The sequence below is a fragment of the Chiroxiphia lanceolata genome, chromosome 4 (assembly GCF_009829145.1).
Source record: "Chiroxiphia lanceolata isolate bChiLan1 chromosome 4, bChiLan1.pri, whole genome shotgun sequence".
Taxonomy (NCBI): Eukaryota; Metazoa; Chordata; class Aves; order Passeriformes; family Pipridae; genus Chiroxiphia; species Chiroxiphia lanceolata.
In genome coordinates, this window is record NC_045640.1 from 58,916,027 (window position 1) to 58,942,789 (window position 26,763).

Here is a 26,763-nt window from a genome sequence, read left to right on the forward strand (position 1 = left end):
AAGCAGCAGTCCATGACTCCATGGATTTCATTCTGCACATGCTCTGCTGGTGGTGTATTAGTGATTCAGCTGTCGTGCCAGCCTAATGACACAGTATTGCCATTTTGTGAACTCCACTGTGCAGACGGGAGCTTATTAGTTTCTGCAAGGATTTACTTTTTTCCCAGACCCATCACTTGTTTTATAAAGCCATCACGTACCATTTAAATACTTACCGCTGTTCTACAGTCTTCTTACACTACTTTTTCCTCTGATATATTGCAAAATGGCCTATGTTAAATCCAGGGCAATAATGATTCAATATCAATCATTATTATAATTTTTTTGTTCGATGATATTTTGGTGAAGTCTGACTAAGACAAAAGGAATAAGTCTTTTAGGCATAGACTCTCATTATTTTTCAGTATTTACTTTATTCTTGGAATGTACTCATTGATTTTTTTTCAGATCACTTGCAGTATTAGAGTGAGTAAATAAGGTAAAAGTAAAAGCACCCTGTGTAGGAGAGCTCAAAGCTGGGAAAGCAAATGAAGTCTGATAAAATTTTTCACTGTTAGTATATTTTCTATGGCATGTTTTTACTGCTCTTAGGGGGTTCAGGTTTTTCCTTTGTTTAAATATATCTTTTGTTCACATGCATTATGAGGGTGCATTCTAGACTAGCTTGTATTTTCTACAGTGACAAGTGGTTTGTTGGGGTTTTTTTGAGGTCCATGAACATTCTCAACTTTGGCCTCCATTCTTAGAAGTCTTAATTCTTTTTATTAAAATGCTCAGCACCTGTTCTCTTGTGGCCAAGTGATATGTTGCACTGCTTAGGATGGATGAGCTTTAATAAACATGATTGTATCTGTCTATAATATCTCTTCTGTGAGTAGATGGCTGCGTGCAGTTGTTTTTCAATATTCAGCCATTACTCTTGACAGCATAACAGAGCATCTTCTGCATCATTCCATTTCTTTGGCATTCCAAGTGACTGTACAGATTCTATCTCATCAGTGACAGGATACAACAAAGAAAACATTCAAAACTTTGAGTTTAACTAGCTCTAATGTATTAAGCTATTAATTTGAAAACACATTGATAAAAATTGATGTCTGATTTTTCTGTCTGCAAAACAGGCCAGACAGTATTGCGGACTCTAGATCTTGAGCTACAGACCCTGCCTGTCATCTGTGCAGTTTCCTGCTTAAGAGGAGGAGGCACTTAGTGCCAAACCGTGGGTACATCTCTCTGTAGTAGCAGTTCTAGCATCTAGCGATAGCACGGAGTAGGAGACCCCTGTTTACCACGTCTTTTGCACTGGAAACGCTTTCTTTGGAAGATGACTGTTGTACTTGCTGGGCACATGTCTGTCTGAGTGTTCCTGTAAAGAGAGGTAATTGTCATAGGTAGAAGCAGCTCGGTGTAACACTTTGCAATGAATGATTTTCTACATTATGTAAAATATTCATCAAGGAACAGAAATTCTTTTGGAATCAGCTAAAATGCACATCGTGCCTGTTCTTACAACAGTGCTGAAAGAGAGCAGCCTTCCTATATGGTCTTCGGACTTTAGATGCCTGATCTCTGTATATTTTGGGAAGGAGAGTGAGGATACACTAGAAAAACAAAAGTGCCTACCCAAATATGAGGCCAAATCATGGGGCTGACCAACTGATAACAACCTCTCCACATGATAGAGTCACTGGGATACAAGTGGAACTGCTTGTCTACTCTATATCCTCTAACACTGGAGTGACAGAGACAGGACATTTGGAACTGCCTGCATTGGAAAGGGCCTGTAGGATGTCACTTGTATGCACAGCTAAAACAAGCAATCAATGAAACTTAGATCTTCTAGAGCTGATATACCATTTTAGCAGACTGATTGTTTTTTTTTCTGGGGGCTAGGGAGGACTCTTCATAGTTTGCTGTGGTGCTGGTAGGATGAAAAATCAGGTTCCCCTCGTCTTGAAATACTGCTGTGTGAGCACCAGTGGAAGTAGGAGTGTGGTACAAAGGGTGACTCTTCTCCTTCCTCTCTTCATACTACTTTTGCCCATCTACTTTGGCTGTGGTGAACAGCAGGACCAGACCAGGCTCTCAGTGTCAGCCTCAGAAGCTGTTGCTCGGTGGGACTAACAGTGTGAGGGAACAGCAGGCAGGCTGTGAGCTTGGAGGAGCATTTGGACTGAACGTGAAGCTTGAGTGAATAGTTCACTCCTGCCTTTTGGTTCAGACATACAGTCTGCAAAGCCTTATGTCTCAGAGAAACAAGCCCAGCAGAAAATAGGGATTGTGTTCTGGCTTTGTGGATATCAGATGGGGCAAGACACATTTTGTGCCAGAGATAAAGCAGCCACTCCAGCTTTTTGTGCCAGAGATGACTAGAAAGTGCTTTGCCTCAAGCCTTGTCAGCAGAAAGGCTACATGGTGTACACAAGCTATGTAAGTAACTGCCACCCCAAAATTACAGAGAGGGCAGGGAGGAAAGGAGGATGCTGCAAAGTAATCATTCAACATTATCAATGAACAGTTTTTTAGCTTAGTTATGGCTTTCACATAATTAAGTCCCTCAGAATGAAATATTAATTTTTATTTTTTGTATTATAGAAACATGTACAAATTCAGCTGACACTTTCTTTGCCAGGGCAGTGATTAAAGCATGAGACCTTCCAAAGCAGAACAAGGTATTCTGTAAGGGTGTGGAAAAAGGGGAAGCTCCACAAGGTGTGAGCTCATCTGCTGTGATAGAGGGGGATAAGTGAGTAGCTGTAGAATAGAAAATCAATTTTATAAAGACTTGCTTGAATTTTTTTATTAGGTGACGAATAACACAACCACGTGACAGTTGACAGCTGCTGAAGTTCAGCTGGAGATCTTCTGAGGGTTTTGAAAGCTTTGCTTTCTTTTTAATGAGTTCCATGATTAACAGAAGCAAAATCCTCTTTTAAATGAAGTTGGTAACATTTCATTTGAATAAAATCAGGACTCAGTTCTAGGAGCTGAATAAACAATAGAGCTAAAGGTAGGAAGGAGCCCTATTGTAAAATACCTGAGGTACTCTTCTTTTTTCTTTTCAAGAGCCTTTTATTCAAAAAATCCCTAAGAATTCCTCCACAAGCAACACACCAGTTCATTAGGTATTTTTCTTATCATAAGCTTACCTTTCTAGTTGGCAAAAAATTGCTGAACATTCTATATGGGTTCAATGCCAAGAATAGTAATAGGGAAAAAAGCCTTACGGTGTATTTATATGTTCGCGTCATTCATTTGCGTAAATGGTTGTAGAGGCTTCTTTGATTTATATGGTCAGCAGATGTTGGAGCTTAAAGCACCTGCTAAGAAAAGCAGATTCTTTACAGCCACGACCTAGCCCCGTCTCCATTGGTTTTTATTTTTCCCCTGGCCTCCTTGCTGTGGCCCAGCGGTATCTGCGCTATTAGTTCATCTGTGCAGGCAGCGTCTGTGGTGGGTCTTGGATGCTCTGTTCTGTGTATCTGCCAGCCCTGCTTTGATAATGCAGCCAAGCCACTGCTGGTTGAAATGTGAAAAATGCCAGAAGCTTCTTTTTCTGTGTGTACAAAATCAGCCCAGGAGGCCTGTGACATGAAGAAAGCATAACTCGTTCTAGTATGCTGCTTAAAAAAACACCAAAACCCAAAATAAATAAAGGAGGCTTTCTAGCAACACCTAGGCAGCACTGTAGCTCAAAGCAGGGGCTTGTATTGTGTGACTTTGATAGCTGGACAGAAAAGGTCATATTAAGAAGTTATGAAGGAATTAAATTAACCCTAAACAGACAAACTGTTTGCTCTACTGTTTTCCTTGTACCCGTCAGCATCTCGAAACATCTTGCCTGCTATTTCTAGGAGCTGATGTTTCAGCAGCACTGCCCAGACTCTGTCAAATCACACTGCTTTAGCCCCCATATATTTGGTTACACAGTACTAAAAACAATCTAATATTCATAGCTGCTCTCCTTCCATCATACCTCTGTTGATCTTTTCTGTGCCATCCCTGACTTTCAAAATCAATGCACAGCAGATGTGGAGCAAGCAGGCCAGAATTTCAAGTTTGATGCTAGGTATCAGCGAGCTGGGGGAAAGGCAGATGATGGAAAATCTGCCTTTAGAAGCCTTTGTCTCTTTTTAGTGTATATGAAACTGAGAATGAACAATGTGTGCCTCATCAATAGATGACCTATTGTTGAAGAATTCTTAAGAGGCTGACACGAAAAATACCCTGTGATGCTGGAAACAGTTTAAAACCTCAGATATTTGCACCAAGATGCACACAGAAAGGTGATGTCCTCTTCCTTAAGAGCAACTACTCCTTGAAGGGAAAAGGCAAACACTAGGCATGGCACTCCTGGCAGACAGGATGATGGAGCCAGTCCTCATTGCTGTGAGGTGAGATTGATTGGTTTGAGTGCATTAGGGTAGCTGAGTAGCAGGTGATTCTTGGAAGAACAGTGAAATATTTGCAGTGACTGTATTGCAACCCCTTCCTTGGACAATTCCCATGCAGAAGTATGTGCTCGCCAGTCTTCGGTATTCAATGAAGAGCTTTTCCTCATTGGAGTCCTTAGTTTGTATAAAGTACTATAACTGAAGTGTGCATGAATGATGTACCTGAAATGTGAAAATAAGGCTTGCTTACCTTAAAAAAAAAAAGAAATCACAGTTCACAAATCCACCATTGATAAGGTTTTCAATTCAGTTATAAATCTCTGTATTTAGATCAAATTTAGATCCAAGTTACTCCTGTTATGAGCGTCTGTAATGCTATGAGTACTCTGCCAAGCACAGAAGCTTGAGAGTTAAAGGAATACATCATACCAATTAGTTAATGATGTAGTTTTGTCTAGCCAAGTATTGTTAGAAAAAAAAAGTTGGAGAGCAGTATAGGAAGTGACATAGTTTGGCATCTTGACTTATACTGTGTGATCACTGACCTCATTTAATTGAAGTAGTAACTGATCTTAAATACAGTATTTCTTTTAGCTCAGAGTGAGTTTTTTAATACCTGCTTGTAGAGTCAGCCCTCTGCCATGGCTGTTTATCACTTGCTTTATCTCTCAATAAGTTTTGGCTTCTGCCTTACCCTGTGTTACTGAAGTTGATGCCTTGGCACTTATCTCAACTGATACAGAAATAGTCCCTAGCACAGGAGGTACCCTCTGTAAATGTTACTCTACCCTGCCATTAGCAAAGGTAGGAAAAGTCTAAGTCATCTTAATGGGACAGTTATCTCTAACATAACTATCACTGCTATCCAACTATATGTATCAACAACAGTTGTTTTACCTAGTCCGAAACCAAGTCCCTTCCAACTGAGTGATTTCTCTTAACCTTCACCTTGACCTGAGATGCTTTACAATTGTTACCTCTCATCTTTTCTAAGTAGCCTGCAAGTTAGAGCTGAGGACTGCTGAGGTTTCTTTGTCAGAACATAACTTTGTCTTTTTCCTGCTGTCTGGCATGCAGGATAGGGAGAATTAGTAAAAACAGATTGTGTGTTACAGGGTAGAAACGAGAACAGGGCATTTGTATTGCTCAACAAACTGGCATTCTGTCCTGGCAGCAGCCAGCTCTTGGAAAGGTGTTCTTTGGCTTTATTGCATCTCATTCATTAAAGCACTCTCCTTTGATCACTGACTGAACCCGATTCTTGGAGCTGAGCATTTAATCTTGTGTTTGGCATTAAATTGCAGCTTTGTTCTGAGAAATGTCAGAAAATAGCCTAGTCTTTTATAATAGACTCTACTGGCGAGTTGGGATGGACTGTCTGCAAAGAGTTCTGAAGTGCATTGAATGACTGGAAAAAAATGGAAGAAGAAGTTATATCTGTGGTGTGTAAATCAAATTAGATGAAATATCTTCTTAGTCAGATGTGACAATCATACTGCTGTAGTTTATTAGTGATAAACTAATATAGGCTATCCATAGCTGATAGAATTGGCATATCATTCATCATTGAAGTCATTCCTAATTTAAGGCAAGGGCCTCCATCTCTTGACTGAATGAAAGTCCTGCTGACACAAAGTGAGAGGCTTTCTTGGGTTTAGGATTACACATAGAAATCGTCCTGTTTATGAATGACAAACTCAGCTTGAAAACGCAGCCTCAGGAATGTGGAAAAAACAGAAATGACTTGGGCATCAGTACAGCTCAAAACTGGTGTTTTGTATCATCAAAAAGACAAATCCTGAAACTGATTATACAGCATTGGCACAAATGTGTGTGAGGAGAAGCCAGTGCATCGCATGCTAATCACCACCCTGAACTAGAGAAATAGATCCCTTGGCTCAGCTGGCAGAGGGGACCAACACAGAGGGAGCATCTCTGAGGTAGCTCCTCCAGTGGAGGATGCATGCCTGTGGCTGAGCATAGGGGATACAGGTGACTGAAATACACAGGATCCAGTGAAGATGAGGGAAGACAGCTGAGTCCTTTCTGTGGAGAGATGATTCTATTGACTGGACCCTGTTTTTGCTCGGATGGCTACTGAAGCAGAGCACAAAAGTAACCAAGGAACTTAGTCTGGAGAGGCTCTGGCATCCATCCTGGTGGAATCTTAGAAATATCTTGTGGCCTCTTTCTGCTTGAAAGGAAGAGAAGACATAGGGCTTGATGAATATGGGATGACTGATCTCTAGAAAGAATGGCAGAAATTTAAGAAAATACTTAAAATTATAAGGTTGGTAGTTCAAATCTTTTCCCCTTAAAAAAAACAAGGAGAGATGAGGGGTGATCAGACTTGAAAGAGTAAGGTGAATTTAATCACATATATACAATACAGCTCTAGGAACAAAATGCTGAGGAAGAAGGTTTAAGATATTATTTAACTTCTTTAATGATCTTGAAAGGTAGTAGGCAGTACATTAATGAACTGATAATAAATTAGGAGGATCTTTGGATAGATAAATGATAAAAAAAGGGCATTGATTTCTTAATACAGAAAGAATAGCAAAATGATTTTCAAGCTATTGCCACTGAAGGCAGCTGTGAATGCCAGAAATATCTAATATTAAAGAAATACTTGTATAAAACAGTGGATGTTCTGGCTGCATGGTGTTTGAAGCTACAAATTTGTACTTAAGCTTATTCTTCTAGTAAGTGACAAACCCAAATCTCCTATACTTTATGAATATTTAGATTTTAGTAGTTTATCCTTGTTAACAGGTTTTCCAAAGATATTTAACTGTGAACCAGCAATACATTGCTAGTATGAGTTACCAAAATATTACTATGTTACCAAACTATTCTTGAAAAATTGGCTGTCCTTTTCCCATTCACATCTACATGTTCCCCTGCAGCTGGAGCATCAAATTAAGAGAAAAATTATCATTGACCGTTCAGAATTGTGCCCACTATTTGACCGTAGCTGACAAATGGGGCAGCATTGCACAAGATAGTCTATAATTCCCACTCTCCTCTCACACAATAACAACAAGAAAAATAGTAGTGTTTTCAGTTAAATATGAAATCCACCTTAAAATTAGATGGCTAGCACCATGATTCTCTTGGCCAGGCAAGTTGGAAGTGATGGTCCCTGAAGTAAGGCAGTTTATCTGAAGTTGAATCACAGGAAAGGAACATGAGCACCCCAGCTTCTGAGCATATGCTGTGGCAGGGAGAAATTGCATGGCTTGTTTTAGGCTGCATGGGGTATGGTCGGTGTGAAGTGCTCCCTTTGCTCAAAGACAAGATGTTTTGAATACAAGCTTAGGAAAGTAGACAGTTGTCTATTAATAATGTAAAGAATTTATATTTTATTGTGTTCTTAAACTTCTGTGTCGGAATCCTGGCAGTCAGTTTGGTCAGCGGTGGAGCAGTAAATATTTGCTGAGGCTCTAGACAAGCTAAAAACACAAGACAAACTGTCTTTTCATTTTGTGTTTATGGAAAAATAAGATAGTTTTTACTAAGCACTGTAGAAACAAGGTTCATAATCAATTGTAATAGGAAATATATTTTTTAGTTTCTCTATTTAGTTAAGGCCCAAGAAATGCTTGAAAAGATGTGTTGTGGTTTGGGTTTGTTGTGTAGGTATCATCCAGTGACACAAAACAGGGCCTGGCTCCCTCAAACTGGTAGAAACAGCAGCTCATGCAGTGTGTCTTACACATGTCCTCTCCTCTGTCTTTTGCATGTATGACTGTAATTTTTCAATTTTTTTACCCATTGTGTTCTCTTGAATGTGCTTTTTATTAGACTAAAACTATCCAAGCAGTGTACACAGGAGAGGTTTCTAGGGGGGAGCTCTTGATTATCGTGGAGAGCTGGGTAGTCGGTAGTGCAGGTTCTTCTCCCTTACCCTACAGATTCAGGCTTTCCACTTGCTGAGATGCCAGGTACAAATCCAAACTGCTGGCATGTCACCCAGGCAAATATTCTGATGTTCTCATTGAAGCATGGGAAAGGGCTCCCAGGAGAACCTGTGTTTCTTAGAGGCCTCAGCTGCAGCTGTGGTTTCTGGAGATAACATTTGATTAAATGAAAGCTGCTGCTCAGCACAGCTTGTGGAGTCACCGTACCATCCCCTGCTCTTTATGCTCATAGCTCCCCTTGATTGGGCTGGGGTGAGGAGTCTCTCATAGCAAGATGCAGCTGTGATGGTACCGTGTGGTCGTGCCGTGCTGTAATAACCTGTGGGAGCAAGCCTTGCCCACCCTGAGCAGTCTCTCTGGCCCTCAGGGGCTCCTGCTGCCTCGAGGGGCTCCCTGGTCCTGCCTTGTCCCCTTGTGCTGTTCAGGGGTAGCCTGAGGGTGCTTGCTTGTGCCTCCCAGCAGCGCTGCACCAACAGCTCCCTGGAAGTGCTTGTTGGTGTGTAGAAACCCCTCTGGTGCTGCTGTTAAAGGCATGTATGTATAAGGAAGTTTATCAGAAGGCAAAGCTATTGCTGGTGACAAGGCATCCTTGGGAGCCCTCAGCTGCCAAAATACTAGAGCCACCTCTTGGAGTTGTGCTGGGAGCTCACAAACAGGTGTTGAAAAGCATAATTCCCCTTAATCAAGGGCATGTTTTTGCTATGTAGCACATACAGCCTTTGTGTTTAATCCTGGGAAAATGCATATGAGTGAAATGAAGGTGAATGGGTGAGTCTGCTCTCAAGGGGAAGAGGCAGTGAAATCCTGCTCTAGGTGCCAAATTTAGGGCCCTGAATGAAATATTTTCTACATCCTTACTGGGTATTGCTAAAATATAGTAAGGAAAAAATGTGGGAAACTTCTTGGGTGAAAATTATTGTTACTGCTTCAGTCCATTTTACCAGTTAAATATTTCATTTTCCTATGTTTAGATTTTTTTTCCTAAAATCATGTGCATGTTTAGGTTCTTTAGATTCAATGACTTCAGCCTTATGAAATTTCTGATGTCTTGAAAAAGGGATCATTTTTTTAAAATAGCAATAAAACTCTGTCCTTTGTTTTACTGGTAAGTATCAAGTGATTTTTTTTTCTTGCTGTGCAACAGAAAAGACTTTGTATACGGAGATGAACAATATTTTCTGCTGGGATTTTAGGTATAGTTTATATGTGTGTGTAATCTTGTTGTAAAAGTAACTGTGTTTATGAAGACAAGAAATCCTGTCATTTAAACATCAAATACAAGATGGGTGTATCTGCTGAAGTCTGTGATGATATTGAAGTCTGACTGAGCCAGGACTGGTAACCAGGAGTTGGTGCCTCTGAATCTTATCTTCCATATTCATTTCTGCCGAGGCACAAGTGTAAATAAATTGTTCAGCTGAACAGCAGTGTTAAATTCATTTTTCCCAAGCTGACATGCAGTGAAAGGGGATTGTTTCTCACTGCTACTTGTTAGTTGCTTCCCGGGGAAGTTCTACCAATTAATTATTTTGTACACCTTTTGAAGTTGAGACTTTTAATTTTGTACCATGTCCTGTGCATATCCCCTTGGAATAGATGCTTACTGATTAACAACATACATTTAATATGTGTAATGCACTATACATAGTCCATAGATATTGAAACTGAAAGCTGTAAATGTCAAGAGAAAACATGGCTCAGGACCACTGTTACCAGGGTCTAATTAGATATCACCGGCATCCTCACCTTCTAGGTCAGGTCTTCAGTGAAAGATTTGGTTCTGAGTGCTAGTACCTTATGAAACTGTAATTTTTTTAATCCAGGCTTAATACTCTTCCTTCTGAATAAGTAGGTTAAATGTGCCATGTTAATTTGAGAGAGAATGTAGCAGTAAGAGGCAATCATGTACAATTGGAAAGAAATATTTACGGTCAGTTTAGCAGGATCAGCTATCAGATGACCTCTGACATCCACCATCATCTACTAAAGAGCTAATTAGCTGTAAAAGTAGATGACAAGTCAATTGCATCAGCACAAAGGATGAATTTGTCTTTTTGAGTTTTACTGATAATAAAGTCTGCTAGATAAAGATAGGCAGAGAGCCACCTGTGTGTGAAAAGCAAACTTTTCTGAAGGAAGGTTAAAAGAAGATGCAGTTGTAAATAGAAGCATAAAGGCAAGGTAAAGGTACAGTTTGAGGGGATGCTTGTGGTGAAATGAGTAGAGAAGCTCATAGCTACATTGAGATAATGAAACACAGGAGATAATTCAGTCTGTGGACACTAGATTTATTTCCATGCTAATTTGGATTGTCCTGATTTTATAAAACTGTGCATCCTCATTGCAGCTCTTTGAGGGTACTGTTGGCTATATTCAATGGTGTGTTTACCTGGACATGAAATAAAGGCTTTCTCGGATGCTTGAACACCAGTTTCTCAGCACACAACCTTTTGCTTTCAAATACAATGCCTGCTTATTTTTGTGTACCATTTTCCAGCAGTACTTGGTCCAGGCTCATGCCTAAACCTTAATGTCTCCATTTCTGTGTTTGTAGCCTTGGGACAATTTAAAGTTTCCTTCACATTGACATAAAATGGAATTAATTGTTCTGTAGCTGTGAAATTTGCTTTAGATAACTGGAGAAAATATTTGACCTGGTCAACTGAAACTACCTGTTTTGCCATCTCTGCTTTGTCTGCTCATTGACATGTTTCTAGCTGCTGTAAGCAGAAACAGGATGCTGGACCTGCCACATGACAGCAGCCTGTCTGTCATGGGAGTCTTGATGGAGCTAATTCCAAAGGAGTTAAGACCTTTTCAGCAGCTTTGAGAAGATTCTATGTGAGGGATGCTACAGGGAACTGTTTGGCCCTACACTGCACAGAAGACCTTCTGGACCATACTCATACTTTTTTCCTTCTGTGTTTCTCTACTTCCTACAAAGTTCTGTTCTGGCATTTAGTTGGATTTTCTTGGTCAGTCCTCTACCATGCTGTTCTCTGCATACCATGTTGCACTGGTGATTTTATGCAGTAACAAGTCAGGGTTACCTCTTTTCTCTTGCTACTTCTGAAATGTCGGTTGTCATTGTGAATAAAAACTGGCTCTACTAACTTAAAAATACCAGTTTACTAGTTAAAAAATGCAGTGAGGGCAAAATGGCAGCAAACTGTACCTTCTAGTATATGAGATGGACTCTGTGGGTTATAGTAAAGCTAGTTAGCAAAACTCATTCCCACTTCTATAGTAGCACAATGAACTACATTGGCTAATTTAATGATATAGAAAAGATGAGATAAGGAGTGTTTATTTAACCACTTTTGAAGGGGACCTGCAGGGAGTTATGCTCAAGTGCAGAATACTATTGATGCTTTATGCCATTCTGGACCTGGCAAATGCTTTCATCCCTGTTAGCAAGTAGATCAGGGATGGTTGCCACTATAATTTTTGTGTAAGCAGCAGGCAGTCACTGAGTGTCTGGAGCACTAGCCCTAACCCAGGCCAGGTTGTTCTCATTGTCTTCTGTTGTTGAAACACTCTGACAGCTGTTACATTTGTGGCAGCTGTTTTGTCTGCATAACATGATTGAAAAAAACCCAACCAACTCAGGCCAATTTCTAAGGTCCATAACTGAGCACAGATCCTTACCAAAGCTGACAGGAGTTTATTTGATTGTTCAATAAAACTGGCTCAGTTTGCAAACTGTAGCTACAGGGAAGCCTCAAAACCCCTGAAAGCCCTTATGCTAGGATGCTTTATCCCCACTGAACTTGGCAACTTCTACACCACTGTGGACTCTAGTTAAGTAGACTACCTTTAAAAAGTCTTCCTGAGTCAACAGAAGCCACTGGGAGCGTTACCTAACCTTCTTGCCCCTGTTCTCTCATAGCTGAGATACTTTGGGCACAACATTTGCTGATTGTAATTGTACACACACAACATATTTGTAAGTGGTGAGGAAAGGCAACATGGCCTACTCAGCTAACAAGCAGCTTATGATGCAAAGCCCTGAGTCTGCTTTCCATTGGTACCGTTCTTTTGATGTGGGGCCTTCTCTGAGCCTCAGTTCCACAAGCTGTGGAAGAAAGACAATTGCACTTTATTGGGGAAATAAGCTGGTTACTAGATAGACAGCTACTTCCACTGGTGCTGAGGAGGTATGGTGAGACCAGAATTTATTTTAGTTGAAATGAGATCCTGGTGGCTTTAATGCTTCTCTTAGTCTTTTCCTACCTTCTCCTGTTTTCTCTTCACATGGTGCATGTATTGTATACTGATAGTCTCTTCTCAGAGTCAGAGGAAAGCAGTCCTAACTGAGGGACAGATTCAGTTTTGGACAGAATGAGATGCTGCTGTGATATGACTGTGTTGCTTTCTTCTAAAGCAATCCTGAGCTTTTCATGTAGCCGTTGACATGTAACTGTTGTCAGCATCATGTTGTACATTGACACTGCTGAACTGATATACCCTGGATAGGTGGTCCAAAGACCACACAAAATCTCAACTTCTACATGCAAAATCTCACTTTCTATCTATTTCCACTGTTGATAAAATGTGTCAGCTGGTTTTGAGATATCTGTGTGGGGGGTTTTAACTCCTCCATGTGTCCTACTGATTCAAGAGATAAATTCAAAAGATAAATTGAATCAATTAAAAAGGGAAAGGATGAATCTCCTGCCTAGGCATATGCTGGACAGCAGCATCCCTGAGACATTCAAGTAGGGACTCAAAGTGAAAGAATGGTGTGCAGAAAGTAGTGCTCCAGTACTGTACTATGTGCTTTCACTTTTGGTATAAATACTTCAACAATAAAAAGAAATCCACATGAAATCAAAATACAGTCAGTCCAGAGCAGATTGCATTTTTTATAAATATGAATAATGCAGCTTTAGTTAGAAATTTATTTATTTATTTTTAGTTTATCATCATTTAAAGATGTGGGGCACACTAAAGATTATCTGTCAAAGTCTGCAATACTCAAACTTTCGTGTTGCTTTTCATAGTTTTAATAGAAAATCCTTTTTTAAACTATCTTTTTAAATATATTAATAAAGAGGAAAACATTTTCTTTTGCTGTTGTCCCCTTATAATCTATTCAGACTCTTCATCATGCCCCCTTCTCTGGTGCATGAACCCTTAGCTACCACTGCACTACAGGAGAGCAGCATGAAACGAAATAAAAGACTATCACATCAGTGAGAAAGCATGATTGGAGGTTTTAAAGGGCTGTATAGGTCAAGGAGAGCACCTTGAAGCTAATGTGAAATTTGACTGGCAAGCAGGGGATAATGGAGACAAAAGTAGAATTACACACTTACTCCAGCTGGTGCCAGTCAGAATCCCAGCAGCAACATTTGGTACCAGCTGTAGTTTGTTTATTGTGTGTTCAGGGAGACAAGCAAAAAGGGCATTATAGTGGTTCAAGTTGAATGAAACAAAAAAGCAGGAGCAAATTCCTCTGCTTCTGAAAGGGCAAGTTGCTGGCACAGTCAGGTAGTTTTTCTGAAGTAAAAGATGGTGCATTGCTCAACAGAGAGCTTCAGCTGCATGTGTTGAATTCCAGGTGCAAGGAAAAGTCTGTCTCCTAAATTGTTTATTTAGGGAATAAATTGCAGTGACGTTTTCAAAATAAGGAGATTGAAAGCACAGTATGCAAATTATTTTTGAAACACTTATTTTTGAGTTTTAAAGAACATTTCAGGTAGTTACTTTGGGCTTTGGTATGGCAAGAAGATAGCCTTATTAGAAAAAGTGTGTAATTTGGTAATAAATCAATGGTATGATCCTATGAACACTGGTGATGGTTCAGTTCGACTTGGGAATTTATGTAAAACCAGATACCTAGGAAAAGTGACATAGTTTATAGATCTACATCTCAGTAGTGGCCAAATGGAGAAGAAAGAAAAGTGAAACAGATTTGGACCTTTGTCATAGAGGATGTGTCAGAAGAGAGAAGTGCAGAGGGCCCAATTCAACCTCTGTACGTGCCTTACCTTCCCATGTCACTGAAATACTCATGCACCAGGAACATGGAGTTCAAGTCTTTATTTACTAAAATATAAGTTTCAGGAAGCAGTGTGTGACAAAGGCATGCAAATCTTAAATTCTCGAGGCATAGCATGTAATATCAAAATACCAGGAGGGCAATAAGAGATGAGTTTTAGCTACACATTTCTGTCCTGCTCATCATAAAGGATGTAAGATAATTGGGTGTTCTGTATGTTATATACTGAAAAAGCTCATACACTTGGCTGAGCACTCAATGTACCTTCCTGGAATGCTTTGCCTTTCAAATCTGCAAGCAAACAGCTGACTCTGCATTGCAGTGTTTGTTCTACCTGTTCTCATCAGGTCTGTACAAGCTGGAGGAAAGATGTTGAGGGAAGTAATCGATAGAGTAAAGAATGATGAACCAATGGAAAGAATCTGACTGAGAGGCCACGACAGAGACCATGACGGTATCATAATTGTCATTTTTGGGGATGCTAAATTAAAGTGCTAGCACAGGAATAACAGGATCAATAATTTAAACCTTGGCAAGTATAAGATTTTAGAAGAAAAGGCCAAGAGCAGTAACTGTTGTACAGGAAAGAACATTTTCGTTACTATTTGGTTTACCAGCAAAATCATCAGTCATGATGTGATTCCAGGCCTGTTTGCAGATTCCTTCAAATAGCGATAGTATGCCAAAGAACTGGAGGGTGTGAGGGCAAGAAGGTTTTTATATATGGTGATTAGGGAAGTCAGGTTCCTCCTGGGTTGTATTGCTATCAGCAGCTTGTGTGACCTTGAGCACAAGAGAGATGACTTCCTAATGACTCAATATTTTTCAACTAAAAAAGTATTGTGCCTTTTAAATTTGTGTTTTGAGAGTACTTTGCTATATTTGCACAGGAGGCAACTGTAGATGTTCATATGCAACTTTCAGCTTTGCATTAGAATGATGTGAGTTAATGTCAGCTGTATTAAAGCCATGGCTTCAGCTCTTGATTCACAAATTCTCCTAATGCTCATATTTGCCACGCTTGGAGTTTAGAACAAGAATATGACTGAAGATTTACAAGACTTGTGCAACCATGCAGGATAGTGTCATGATGGATAAGCGAATTAGCTTTTCTTAAATCTATGACAATACTTCTGTGCGTAGAAGCTGAGTTTTAACTTTATGAGCTGAAAGATCTGTTTCCATTTGTGAGAAACGGAAAGACTAAGAAAAGATGGGGCAAAAAGACCTAAGCTGGACAGGAAGAAAGGAAGTGAAAAACTGGAAGTCAAGTATAAAAAAATAGGAAAGGATATGTAATGACTTTGTTACGTGCTTTGAGGAACCGTATTTGCTAACATGAAATCAGAGTGGTTGAGACTGGCAGGCACCTCTAGAAATGGTCACTCCAACCCCTACTCAAGCAGGGTAAGAGAAGAACAGCTTGCCTAAGACAACATCCAGTTGGGTTTTCAGTATCTGCATGGGTGGAGACTTCCCCAGTGCTCTGAGTGAGGTGTTTACACTATTAACTACCCTTGTGTTTAAAAAGATTTTTCTTAGCTTAATAAGAAATTTGCTTCTATTTCATTAGTACCAGTTGCCTCTTATCCGGTTGCTGGGCACCACTCGGAACAGCCTGACTTCACACCCTTTTCCCCTTCCCAGCTGAAAAGTTCCAGTTCTCAGATTCTCTTCATGTGAGCTGTCCTTTCATTACCCTGAAAGCCTTTGCTGGGCTCACTGCAGTAAGTGGATATATGTTTTATACTGGGAGCCCAGCACTGAACCTGACACTCGAGATGCCTCTCGCAGAGGCTGAGTCAAGGGGAGTTACATCTCTTGACCTGCTGGCAACTCTCTTCCTGATGCAGCAGTTTGCAGGGGCTAATCTTTGCAAAAGATCAGCTCTTAAAAAAAAAAAAAGGCGAACAGAGCTTCCCAAGAGCCCAGTGTAATCTTGAAAATGTGATCACTAGTATGCTGATGATGATGCTGATGCTTAGTCAATGCAAGTCCACTGCACACACTATTTGGAGTCTGAATGATTTAAATTAAAACTTGGATTTCTGAAAAGAGAGTTTATATTACACTTTAAGACACACTTTTAAATATTTTGCACGCATTTCTTTTGTTCCAGCTTGTGCAGAGGAATTGTACTAGCTCAGCTTAGCACATATTCTAAGCTCTGTAGGAGCTCAGAAGGTGGAAAGGAATGCAGTCTAATCCTAAACCTAAAATTTTAGTTGGTGGACAGGTTTTGGTCATAGCCTTGATTTGTCATCATGCATAATTGGGAAAAGTAATTTTTAAAATAGAATTTAAAAGCATTTCTTTCATGGCTACTTATGATCGAATCTTGTGGTTTTTAAGTCCTCATATAGTAAATTTTACACAGTTGTTGTTATTGACTCCTCTTCTGAAAAGATCCACAGCTGAATCTTATGCAAAAATTTCAGTGATTTTAAGACTGATCGTAAATGTGCTATAGGAAAATTTGTTATAATTACCCCAAAATACCTGTACTTGTTCTGAGGAATTAGGGTTTTTTTAGTAAGTCTGCATTTGCATTGAAAGGAACAAGCTTGAGTTCTTAAGTTCTTATTGTTTTCTGACTCTGTTCTGCAACTGCATCTAATCAGGATCTCACATAACTTAGATTTTTCTGTACTCTTCTACTTTGCCTGAGTTTAACTCACCTTATTGAAGGCTGAGTAATGCCACGTGACATGCACAAATAGCTTTTTTCAGATGCATTCTGCTTTAATTACCGTGTGTCAAATATTTCCTACCAGCTTGTGTTCTTGCAGAATAAATTAAACATCTCCATAAAGTGGTTGAAAAAATTATCCAAAACTGGACTAAACTTGATCCATGAATATATTAATGAAAATCTCAATCTGTTCATGGGCATTTTGTGAGCCACAAAAAGCAGCATTAATCAAATCAACTACTTGCTTTGCATTTTTCACTTGACAGTAGGAAATGTCACAGCATTTGGCCCTCTAAATTCTGGTAGTAACACAAGCAAGGGAACTTGATTTTCGGCTTTCTCTTCAATATGTCTATTTCTTATAACTTTCATTTGAGCATGGGATTTTTTACCTCTGAAGGTTATAAGGCAAAGAATGTGTTTGTTATCTTGGGCAGTGTCCATGTTAGAGAAAGCAGCCTGGCCAGTCAGTTAGAAGGTGTATTTCCTTGCACCTTCAAATGAAAATAAGGCCTGGCTCTGGAATGTGTGTCCTGCCCCTAATTTACGCTGAGGGTGTCAATCAGTAAGGTAAAATGTCTACAGCTATCTGTGTTGCTGTCTATAGGGTAATATTGCTTTTCATTTTCTAGTGAAGGGCATTACTCCAGTAATGGCACCATTCCCAGTATCTCTGTGAGCTTGCCTAGGAGTAAAGCATAGCTCCTGAAGATAGGTCAGAAAAGGACGTTGTTATAACTAGTGTCCTTGATGGAAACTGGTATGTGCTGAATTTGCAAAAAGTCTGAGTTCAGTGTCATCTGTTTTCAGTATTTCCCGAACAATTGATTTATTTCACATTATTAATGAACTTTGCAGCAGTTCCACTTGTCAGGCCTACTCTGCAGGGGTCAATAATGAGAGGAAACCTGATGTTAGTGGATCCAGCTTAAGTGATTCTGTCATGCTAACGATTCAATATATCAGGACAAATGTCAGCTCCTTCCAATATGTTAATTCCTCTGATCCTATTTGCATAAACTACAGTCAATGAAATACAAGTTTCCCCTCTAGGATAGTTAATGGAGATTTGTAAAGGATTTTTTTTTTTTTTCTTTTTCTAAGTTTCTACGAAGCCTGGGGAGAACAAGACCTAATTCCTGAGATCCATGTGTTACCTGGAAGCAAAGATGTGGCTTTGCTTGAACATGAGCTCTTCAAGGAGTAGGCTTAGCTACCTGATTAGATGATAGTAGAGATGAGGCCTGGACATCCACCGTCTCTGATTTTGTAGGTCTTGGAGGGGATTGCTTGTGAACCAAGCAAGAAGAGTGAGATGACTTCTGACTTCCTCAAAATAGAGGATTAACCCTTCAGGTTAGTGTGTACGTGAGAAGTTATTTCCCCAGCTTTTCTGGCAAAAATGTTGCCAAATTCTGTGTCTTCATAAAATTTCAACAAAGTACCCTTGGTAGCTCTGCACTGGAAAACTTTTGGAGCATGCACTTCTCGCTCTCTGATGTCTTGTCTGAGTTTTCAGCTGCTTAAGCTGAAGATTTTTACTGCATTTAGTGATATGAAATGCTTACCTGTGGTTCATAACAAGTTCTGTAACGTGGCTTAAACGTGCTTTGCACATGAGTTTACCACAGAAATGACCTTGTTTACTCCTTAAAGTGATGTTCTTTGTGCACCAATTTTCCCTTAGGAATAAAAAAATATATTTTATGAGCATTAGAAGTAGAAAAAAATTTCCCTGGATATTTTGTGGAATAGATATTAGTTGTTGTCATGCAATTTGTTGTGGCCCTTTCTTGGTACCTGAAAATGGTTCAATATTTTAGTAACTTAAAAACTTTTTTCCACAAGCAACTTGAAGGCTTGTATTTAAAACAAAGTTTTGCTGACTTTCTCAGTCACTACTTTGCTTCTACCAAGATTAAATTAAAAATGAGAGATTTTGTACGGTACTTCTGCTCTTCCCTGAATTTTTGAGATAACACTTCACTGTTTAGCAACAGCAATAAAAGCGTGGAATACTAATGGAAAACACCATGAGGGGAAGCAGTCTTTCCCACAGAGTGTTAAAGTTTCTCAGAACAAAAAAAGATAAGTAGCTACTGCTTTGTTTTCTTCCACTTCCTCTGTGTATGAAATCACTTTGATAGATCTGCAGGAAGAGATTTAGTTGCAGATGGCAGAGGTCAGTGTATTGTGTATTCAATGTAGTCAATAATAAAGTCAGGACTTATGCTAACTGAATGTTAATAAGGAATCACAAGGACCTTGGAAAGTCATTATGTCTGGTCATTTGCTTCACAATATTGCTCCAAACAGGCTCTGGAGGCCAATGCAAGGGGATTAAAAAAAATAATCTGGAGGAATAAGGGAAAGCGGAAAGGCTGAAAATAGAAGGTTTATGTAATGTGTAGCAGACCATTGTAATGACAATTTCAGAGTACAGTTGTTCCACAGTGAACAAAACCATATTACTTCATTTAATTACTTCAACATTGAACCTCGTCCTAGTCATCCTCTCTCCCCACAAGATTGCTGCTGTGCTGTTGGTCTAGGAGATCATGATGAAGCTACGTGGTTTTCCTGCAAGAGCAGAACTCCTAGCTATGGTTGTAAAGTAGAAATAACACACACTACATTCAATTGTCAAGATTACAGAGGAAATAGACACAAAACCTAAGTGAGTTAATTCCTGTAGCCCTAGATAATTGGGCAAAATTTTTATTTGCTGGGATTTTCATGTCTTAACAATTCAAGATTTGTCCTAGGAACTCTATTTTTGGGTTGAGCTCAAAAGGAAAAATCTTTAGGCTATAGCATGACTCAAAACTCAATAGTCTTTCCTTCCTACAAACCAAATATTTATTATCCCTTGAATTGAGTTAGTATTACTGTGTTTCCCAACCTTGAAATGATCAAAATTGGAACAAAAGCTTCAAATTCTAAATTGAATCATTTAACCTTGCCCAGACAAAGTGATCTTTGGAGGAACAATGTCACTGTACTTAGTAATGTAGGATTCTAGCATTGCTCCTCATCTTTATTTCCTGAGGCTGCTCGTGAAAGAAGCATCTTTGACGGCATTATCAATGTACTCAGAGAGCACTCAGCAGATGTTGCTGCCCCGTGGTACGTGGTTGCCCCACTCCTGGCTAGTTGTGCAGTTGAAGCTCCAGCCCTTATCATTTCACTAAACCATGCCCAGTCCTGTAATATACCCAGTTCTACTACTTGGCTATGCATGATACTGTCTCTGTGCCACTGAGCTGGCCTCCACTAGTTAATTTATTGCAAATGCCTATAAAATGCATGTAGAAGGCAGATAGGTCTGTCATAAATCTCAAAGAGTTAGCTTAATGTTCCTATTGTTTGCAGGCTGGGTCTGTGGGCATAATGCCTGTGTTCATTATAATTTGGTTCAAGGGTAAGAGTTCAATAGGCAAAATTGCTGGTTTTGCAGCAGCATACCAGTATATTTACAGTGGAAAGGACCAGTGAGATTGTTAATATTGCATTGAATTCCGTTATTGAATGGGATTCAAATCCTTTGCATAGGGCACCCTAATTTCCAGTAACTTTACAGTAGTGAAGAAGCTCAGCCTTTGCACAGAAAGTCGGTGTTGGACCTAAGGTTTCAGGTGATTTGAGGTTAGGAAAAATTGATAGTTTCATTTCTAAATATCCTTTAGCTAATGAAACTATGTCCACAATATAGATGAAAAAACTTGAACACTGGAAAAATGCAACTTTGTAAGTGACAGAGGTTCTGTTGGGACTAATTCACTTTTCTTGTCACGCAGTCTCAAGATTTGGGCACAAGTCTTTGCCAAAAGACTTGTCCTCATGAGCCACGAGTGACTTGCACACTGGGAAAAATGTTGTAAAAAATATTAGGACCTGTGAAGCTGGCATATCACTTCCTTACTCAGCTTCTACACAAAGTTGAACTAAGTATGATTCAGGCAGAGTTTGCCTAACCCATCCTCTTGTAGGTGTGGGTAGTGATTTAGAAACCAGGTTGTGATTTAGTTCATCATCCTGAGACAATGTGAATGTTGAGCCTTTCCTCTTAACACATTGGGTGTTCTTAGGGGGATCCAGCATGTTGGATAGGTTGGAATAAGAAAATGTGTAAAATGTCTTCTAAGGGCTCATCCTGTCAGTGCTTATCAGAGCAGGTAGTAAATATAAGTAACCTGTGGAGCAGTATTTCTTTAACCTATGCCCTTCACTTGAATCTTCACTGGAGCAATGCTGGTCACTCACAATTTAGTCCTCAAATATCACGTTCTTGTTATATTGAAAAAGTCTTTGGGAAATGTCCTACATACTGATCTACAGGGGGAGTAAATGAATAAAAAAATGACTGAGTTGTCCCTCAAAAAAATGGTATTAACTGCTTTGCCACCATTTGGTAGTCCTCATAGAAACATGTCCAAAGTTTTCAAGTATCACAGGAGCATAGTGTTTTGGTGTATACTGGAGCCTTGATCCAGCAAAATGCTGAGTGCCCTCAGCTTCCATACCATTTCCTTAGAGGAGAGGGCATGGAGCCTCTGGGTTGCTAAAAGCTTTGTGTTTTCAGCAATATTTTCTTCATTAAAATCTTACACATAAATCCTGGATTTTATCATGTGTGAAGGTCTGTGAGGGATGGAAGCTTTAATAAGCATGCACATCCTTTTCTTTCTTTTTTTGCTCAATGATCCTTTATTTGTTAAGGAATTGCAATGTTTCAGAGCTCCAATATGTAAATCTATGTGCATTTTTAAAAAACTTGGAAGCGCAGAGATTAACTGCCTCCTTCTGCTCAAACCCAGGCTAAATGACATGTGGATGGTGATAAAAAGAGGGTGAAATACAAGTTTCTATACTGCAATCAAAGTATTGAAAAGGGTATTTAACTTTTGTCCGTTCCTAATGCTGCTAAAGAAAATGTGACTGTTCTGTATGGGATACCTTCTATCTCAGAATAATAATATGTTGGCATGCTGGAAAACTTCAGGAAGATCTTACTCTTCAGATCTGCTTCCCCATGATACTCTGGATGACCACATATTTAAGATTTGGAGCTGCAGCTGGACTGAAGTCAGCTTAAGAAAAAACTGATTTTTTTGTTTTGTTTTGTTTTCCAAAGGATCTTATTTCCATGAAATGTGGTTCAAAACGAATATCAGGCTTTGAATCTACTTTAATATATGAGTGTCTTGTGAAGGAGAACTCAAATAGCTCAATAAATGTTTCAAGTACATTCAAGTATTACTGCTTTTCCTCTACCAATAAGTAGAGTTAGTGGGACTTACATGGGCACTTCTCACAGGATGCACCTTCTTACCAAAAGGAGACATGATTTGTGGTAGATTTCATAAGGAAGCAAGCACAGCCCCTAAAAAGCTGCACAAGTGTCCAAATGGGGCATGGAACTCATAAGCAGAAATTTGGATATCAACAATCCCTGCACAAGAGTGAAAACCGAGTCTCAATTATAGTAATTTTGAAAACATTTGGGAAATGCTGCTACCTCATGCCTATTGATTTCCTTGTTGAAATCAATATTCATATAATGAGCTCCAGTGCATTACTGACCAGTGTAAATGCAGTGAATTCTTGGGATAGGGAGTGATGAGGGAGAAAATTCTGATAATGGAAATTTAAGGGTCTATCTTAAACCTGTGTGAGAGACAGGCACTTGAAAGATGTTTCTCATAAGGCAGAGGGTGCTGTAGTGTACTCAATTTTGACCTTGATTGCTTAGGCATTTTTAGGTGTGAGACTGTCTTTGCTTATGCAATCACCTAGCAATAAAAAAAAAAAATATACTGAGGTCATATGTACTTTGCAAATCCTTAGTGGTACAAAACTGAAGAAACTCTTGGGTGATACAGTTGGTCACCATCTCCACTGCTGAAAAAAATGAAAGTGAAGGCTGTGAATATAAGAGGTCAAGTTCCCCACTGTCTTAGTGATATGATGAGAACTTGAATGTAGACTGTAAAGTTGTGCAAGGTAAACTTACTAAATGTTTAGTTCAGAATACAACAGGAGGTTCTCATGTGTATATGTATCAGGCTGTGGCTGTTCTTTTTCTTCTACTGTGGTCTTGTAAATAAAGCATTATAGAGAGACCTGTCATATATGGTTGGCATTGTTACTGCCTTTCTGGATAGATTTGTTTTGTGCTGCTGTCTTCAGTAAAAATAAAAACCATGGCTCCAACTCCATTTGTAAAGAGCTGGCAAATGAAAAGCTTGGAGAGGAGTCAATTTTCACTAGTGGTCTACCTAATCCTTAGACTTTTGTTGTTTAATACCTCTTTTATTTTCTTGTCTTGGGAACCAACAGTTGTCTTAGGATTGTTAGTGGCTTTTGATGTCCTGTTTTGATAAACTGTGTTTACTGCTAGTCTGGCATGACTAGTCTATCAGCTACAAAAAATAACCAGTAAGGGGCTGTTGCAATGAGAGATCTAGAAAAGAAAACTCTCACTTTTTTTTTTTTTCATTCAGGAGGCATTTGATCAAACTAAACTACTAAAGCAAAAACCTAAAGCCTTTGGTGGTTGCAAGAGTGTGGCCTTCACTTCAGGTACATTCATAAATCCTACATCAAGCCCAAGGTGGTTGTGTTGCTTTGCACTTTCTCTTCTTAAAACAACACAACTTTAATTTAAGAACATGGCACTCTTCTGTTTAAAAGGGAGTGCTTTTAGAGGTACTTGGTCTTGCTGCTAAAAATGCAAATTTCATCCATAGTGTGAGTTTGTCATGCTTCAGTTTCTGAACTTTTTGGGTTTGATCAAGAGCCAAAAATCTAACCAAAACTCATATGTTATCTTGGTAGGTGATTATATTGCTCCTCATTCTGTCTTACCCTGCTGCTAATTCCTCTTAGTCCTATATTGCTTGTATATTTTGAAAACCATAATTCCTAGAATAGTTTTGTGAGTATCTGTATCTGTTTTGAACAGTATCTTTGCGAGTATCAGGCAAAGAACAGGAAGATTGGTATCTTGCATTATGCATCTCTATCTTCCTCCTTTCCTCCTATTTGAGATATTTTAGTTACAGAGTAGATGATTCAAATATCATTATAGAGCATATGTAGATAAAATATATAGATAAAGAAGAGACACAAGAATCATGCCAAATCAACAACTCCTTTAAAGCCTCATTCTTACAGGAAGTTCCAGTGGGAATAATGTTGTTGGTCATTTCATATTTTGAAATAAACCATGAAGTGGTAAAATATTGATACCATTTCTGAGTGAGCATGGAGGCATAGTTCCCAGACAATTCACTGAGGGTGAGACAATCATATATTTGACTTTATTCTGATAGGAAATAGTTGATTAGGTAAAGGTGGCTTGGTTATTTTTCTGCCTTAGTACTACATGATTGGATAGCAGTAGATGTAACGTCTGTGTTTTCTGCTTTGTTGTAAGCAGCTTAAATTACGTTGTCCTCAATTACAACAGTCTAAACAGTTGATATAAAATTAATTGAAAATGGCATGAAAATGCTAAATGAGATCAAAGCTGATTATTTATTTATTAAAGATGATTTGTGACAGACTAAGCTGGCACCTGTTTTTAATAGGACAGGTTCACTATTTAGCAGATGCAGCATGTCCAACAGGCTTCCCATATGGGAAATGATTAGTGAAGGCAGACAGCAACAGGGGTTGATCGAAGTGCAAAGAGTCTAAAGAAGCAGTTATATGCCACTGACGAAAGGCAGGGCAGACACAAAGCCTGGAGGAACGTTGCTAAAGGTTTTTCCTGTCTAGGATTGGTCTTTGATGGCTCTTGCTCAAATTTTCATCAGTGACATTTTAAGCACATTCACTTGTGCTAAAGATAGAAGAATATGAGAGTTGGCAGAAGAACTGGGATATCACAAAGCAGAAGAGGAAGGTACTGAAGTTTGGAATAAAAAAAACAACAACAAATGGCTCTAAAAGAGCACAAAATGTACCTAGTGCCTTGTATATCGAGCTCACCTATAATAAGATGAGAAAATATAATTTGTGGATGGCTGACAATAAAGGAGGGGAATGAATGATAAAATGGATGACTGGGATAACTAAAGTGAGATGGCTGTAAGAAAAATAAGTATTGCTCTGGCCAAGATAGATGTCAATTTGTGGAGGGCTGAGGTGATGGGCATTGGGGAGATATCAAGCAGACACGCAATACTGTTCAGATATAGCGCAGAAAAGATGAACTCTCAGTGAATCAAGTGCAAAAAAGATGCCTGGAAATAATTAAAGGACTGATCTGACTATCATCCCAGAACTGAAAGAACATGGCTTGCTTAGCCTAGCAGTATTCAGAGGTGATATCATTGTTTCCTATAAATCTGTCAGGAGAGTAAATTTCTGCAAAAGAGGCTACTGTCAGCACAAACTCATGGATATAACCTGTGAACTGATTTCAGCTAGAAACCAGGAGACTTCTTCCTTGTGCTGTTACTTACTGGGAATTTCTACTTTCAGCTCCTTATGGCTCTTACCCAAGGGTAAAATGGAGCTTGACTAGTGCATGACAGGTACGTGGCAAGAGTATCTAAACCTGCTGGGTCTAAACCCCATAACCCAGTGGCAAACTTGAAAGGCATGTGAGGAAAATACCTTAAACTATTAAACTGCTTAATGGCCCTTTACTGAGTTGTCAACTCTCTCTTCACCAGCAATTTGGGAGAGAAGGGGACCATCCTAATTGAGAAATTAGTCTGGTTTAGAAAAGGACCTTGAAAGCAGGTAGAGAAACATGGACATCATGTGGAAGAAAGGAAAGCTGGTGGTAACTAATACAAATCAGAAGATAAAGATAATAGAAATTTGGCATAGAAGCAAAAAGGTGCAAGGAGAAACATGTGGCTGGCATACTTGAGGTTAGTAAACACATCTTTTTAATTATGATAGGAATGAAAGATATCTCAGGAATAGTATTGGTCTGTTGCGGGAGGGAGAATAAAACCAGAGATAAGAAAGTCAACCTTATCAGGCAAAGTCTCTATTCTGTATTTGCAGTAAAGGTCAGATGGTCATCATGTGATGTTGATCTGGCTTTCCATTCCAGAAGTGTAAATGTTGTCAAACAGCAACATTGAGGTGGATGCTTCTGCAGTGGTAGGGTAGGGGGTCTCAAAGTTCTGATAATTTGTTTTTCAAGAACTGTACAAGAATTGACTGAGGACTTGTTTGATAGTAATCTTGAAATGTATACTTACTGTGAGACTATGGAGAAACTAGGATAATGCAAAGTTAGTGCAGCACTTGGTATTGCTTGAAACACTGGCATGATTAAGACTCAGAAGCTATTTCTGGGCAACTGCTCATTCCTGAGCAGTGAACGAGTTTCCAGTAGGATCCGTTGGGGTTGATTCTTGGCTCTGACACATTTACACTACTAGTGACCTGGCAGGAAGAACAAGCCATGGCAGGTAAAATTTTCAGCAGGGAATAGAAACACAGACCTGGGTCACAGGGGAGAAAGTTGCTATGTGGAACTGAACAAACAATAGTATGGGATAAAATAGCTCTAGTAGCAATTTACCAAAACTGTGTTAGATTTTCTCACTCATGCTGTTTAAAATCAAAACGTTTTCCTCAATTAAGTATGCTTCAGACAGTAGTCATGTCTGTTGCCTTTGTGGAACATATAAATAAATAAGTCGGGAATCATTTGATGTGGGTTCAGCTTGTCTGTCATGTGCATCTCCTCCAGATGCTTGAATATCCTGTGTTGGTTGA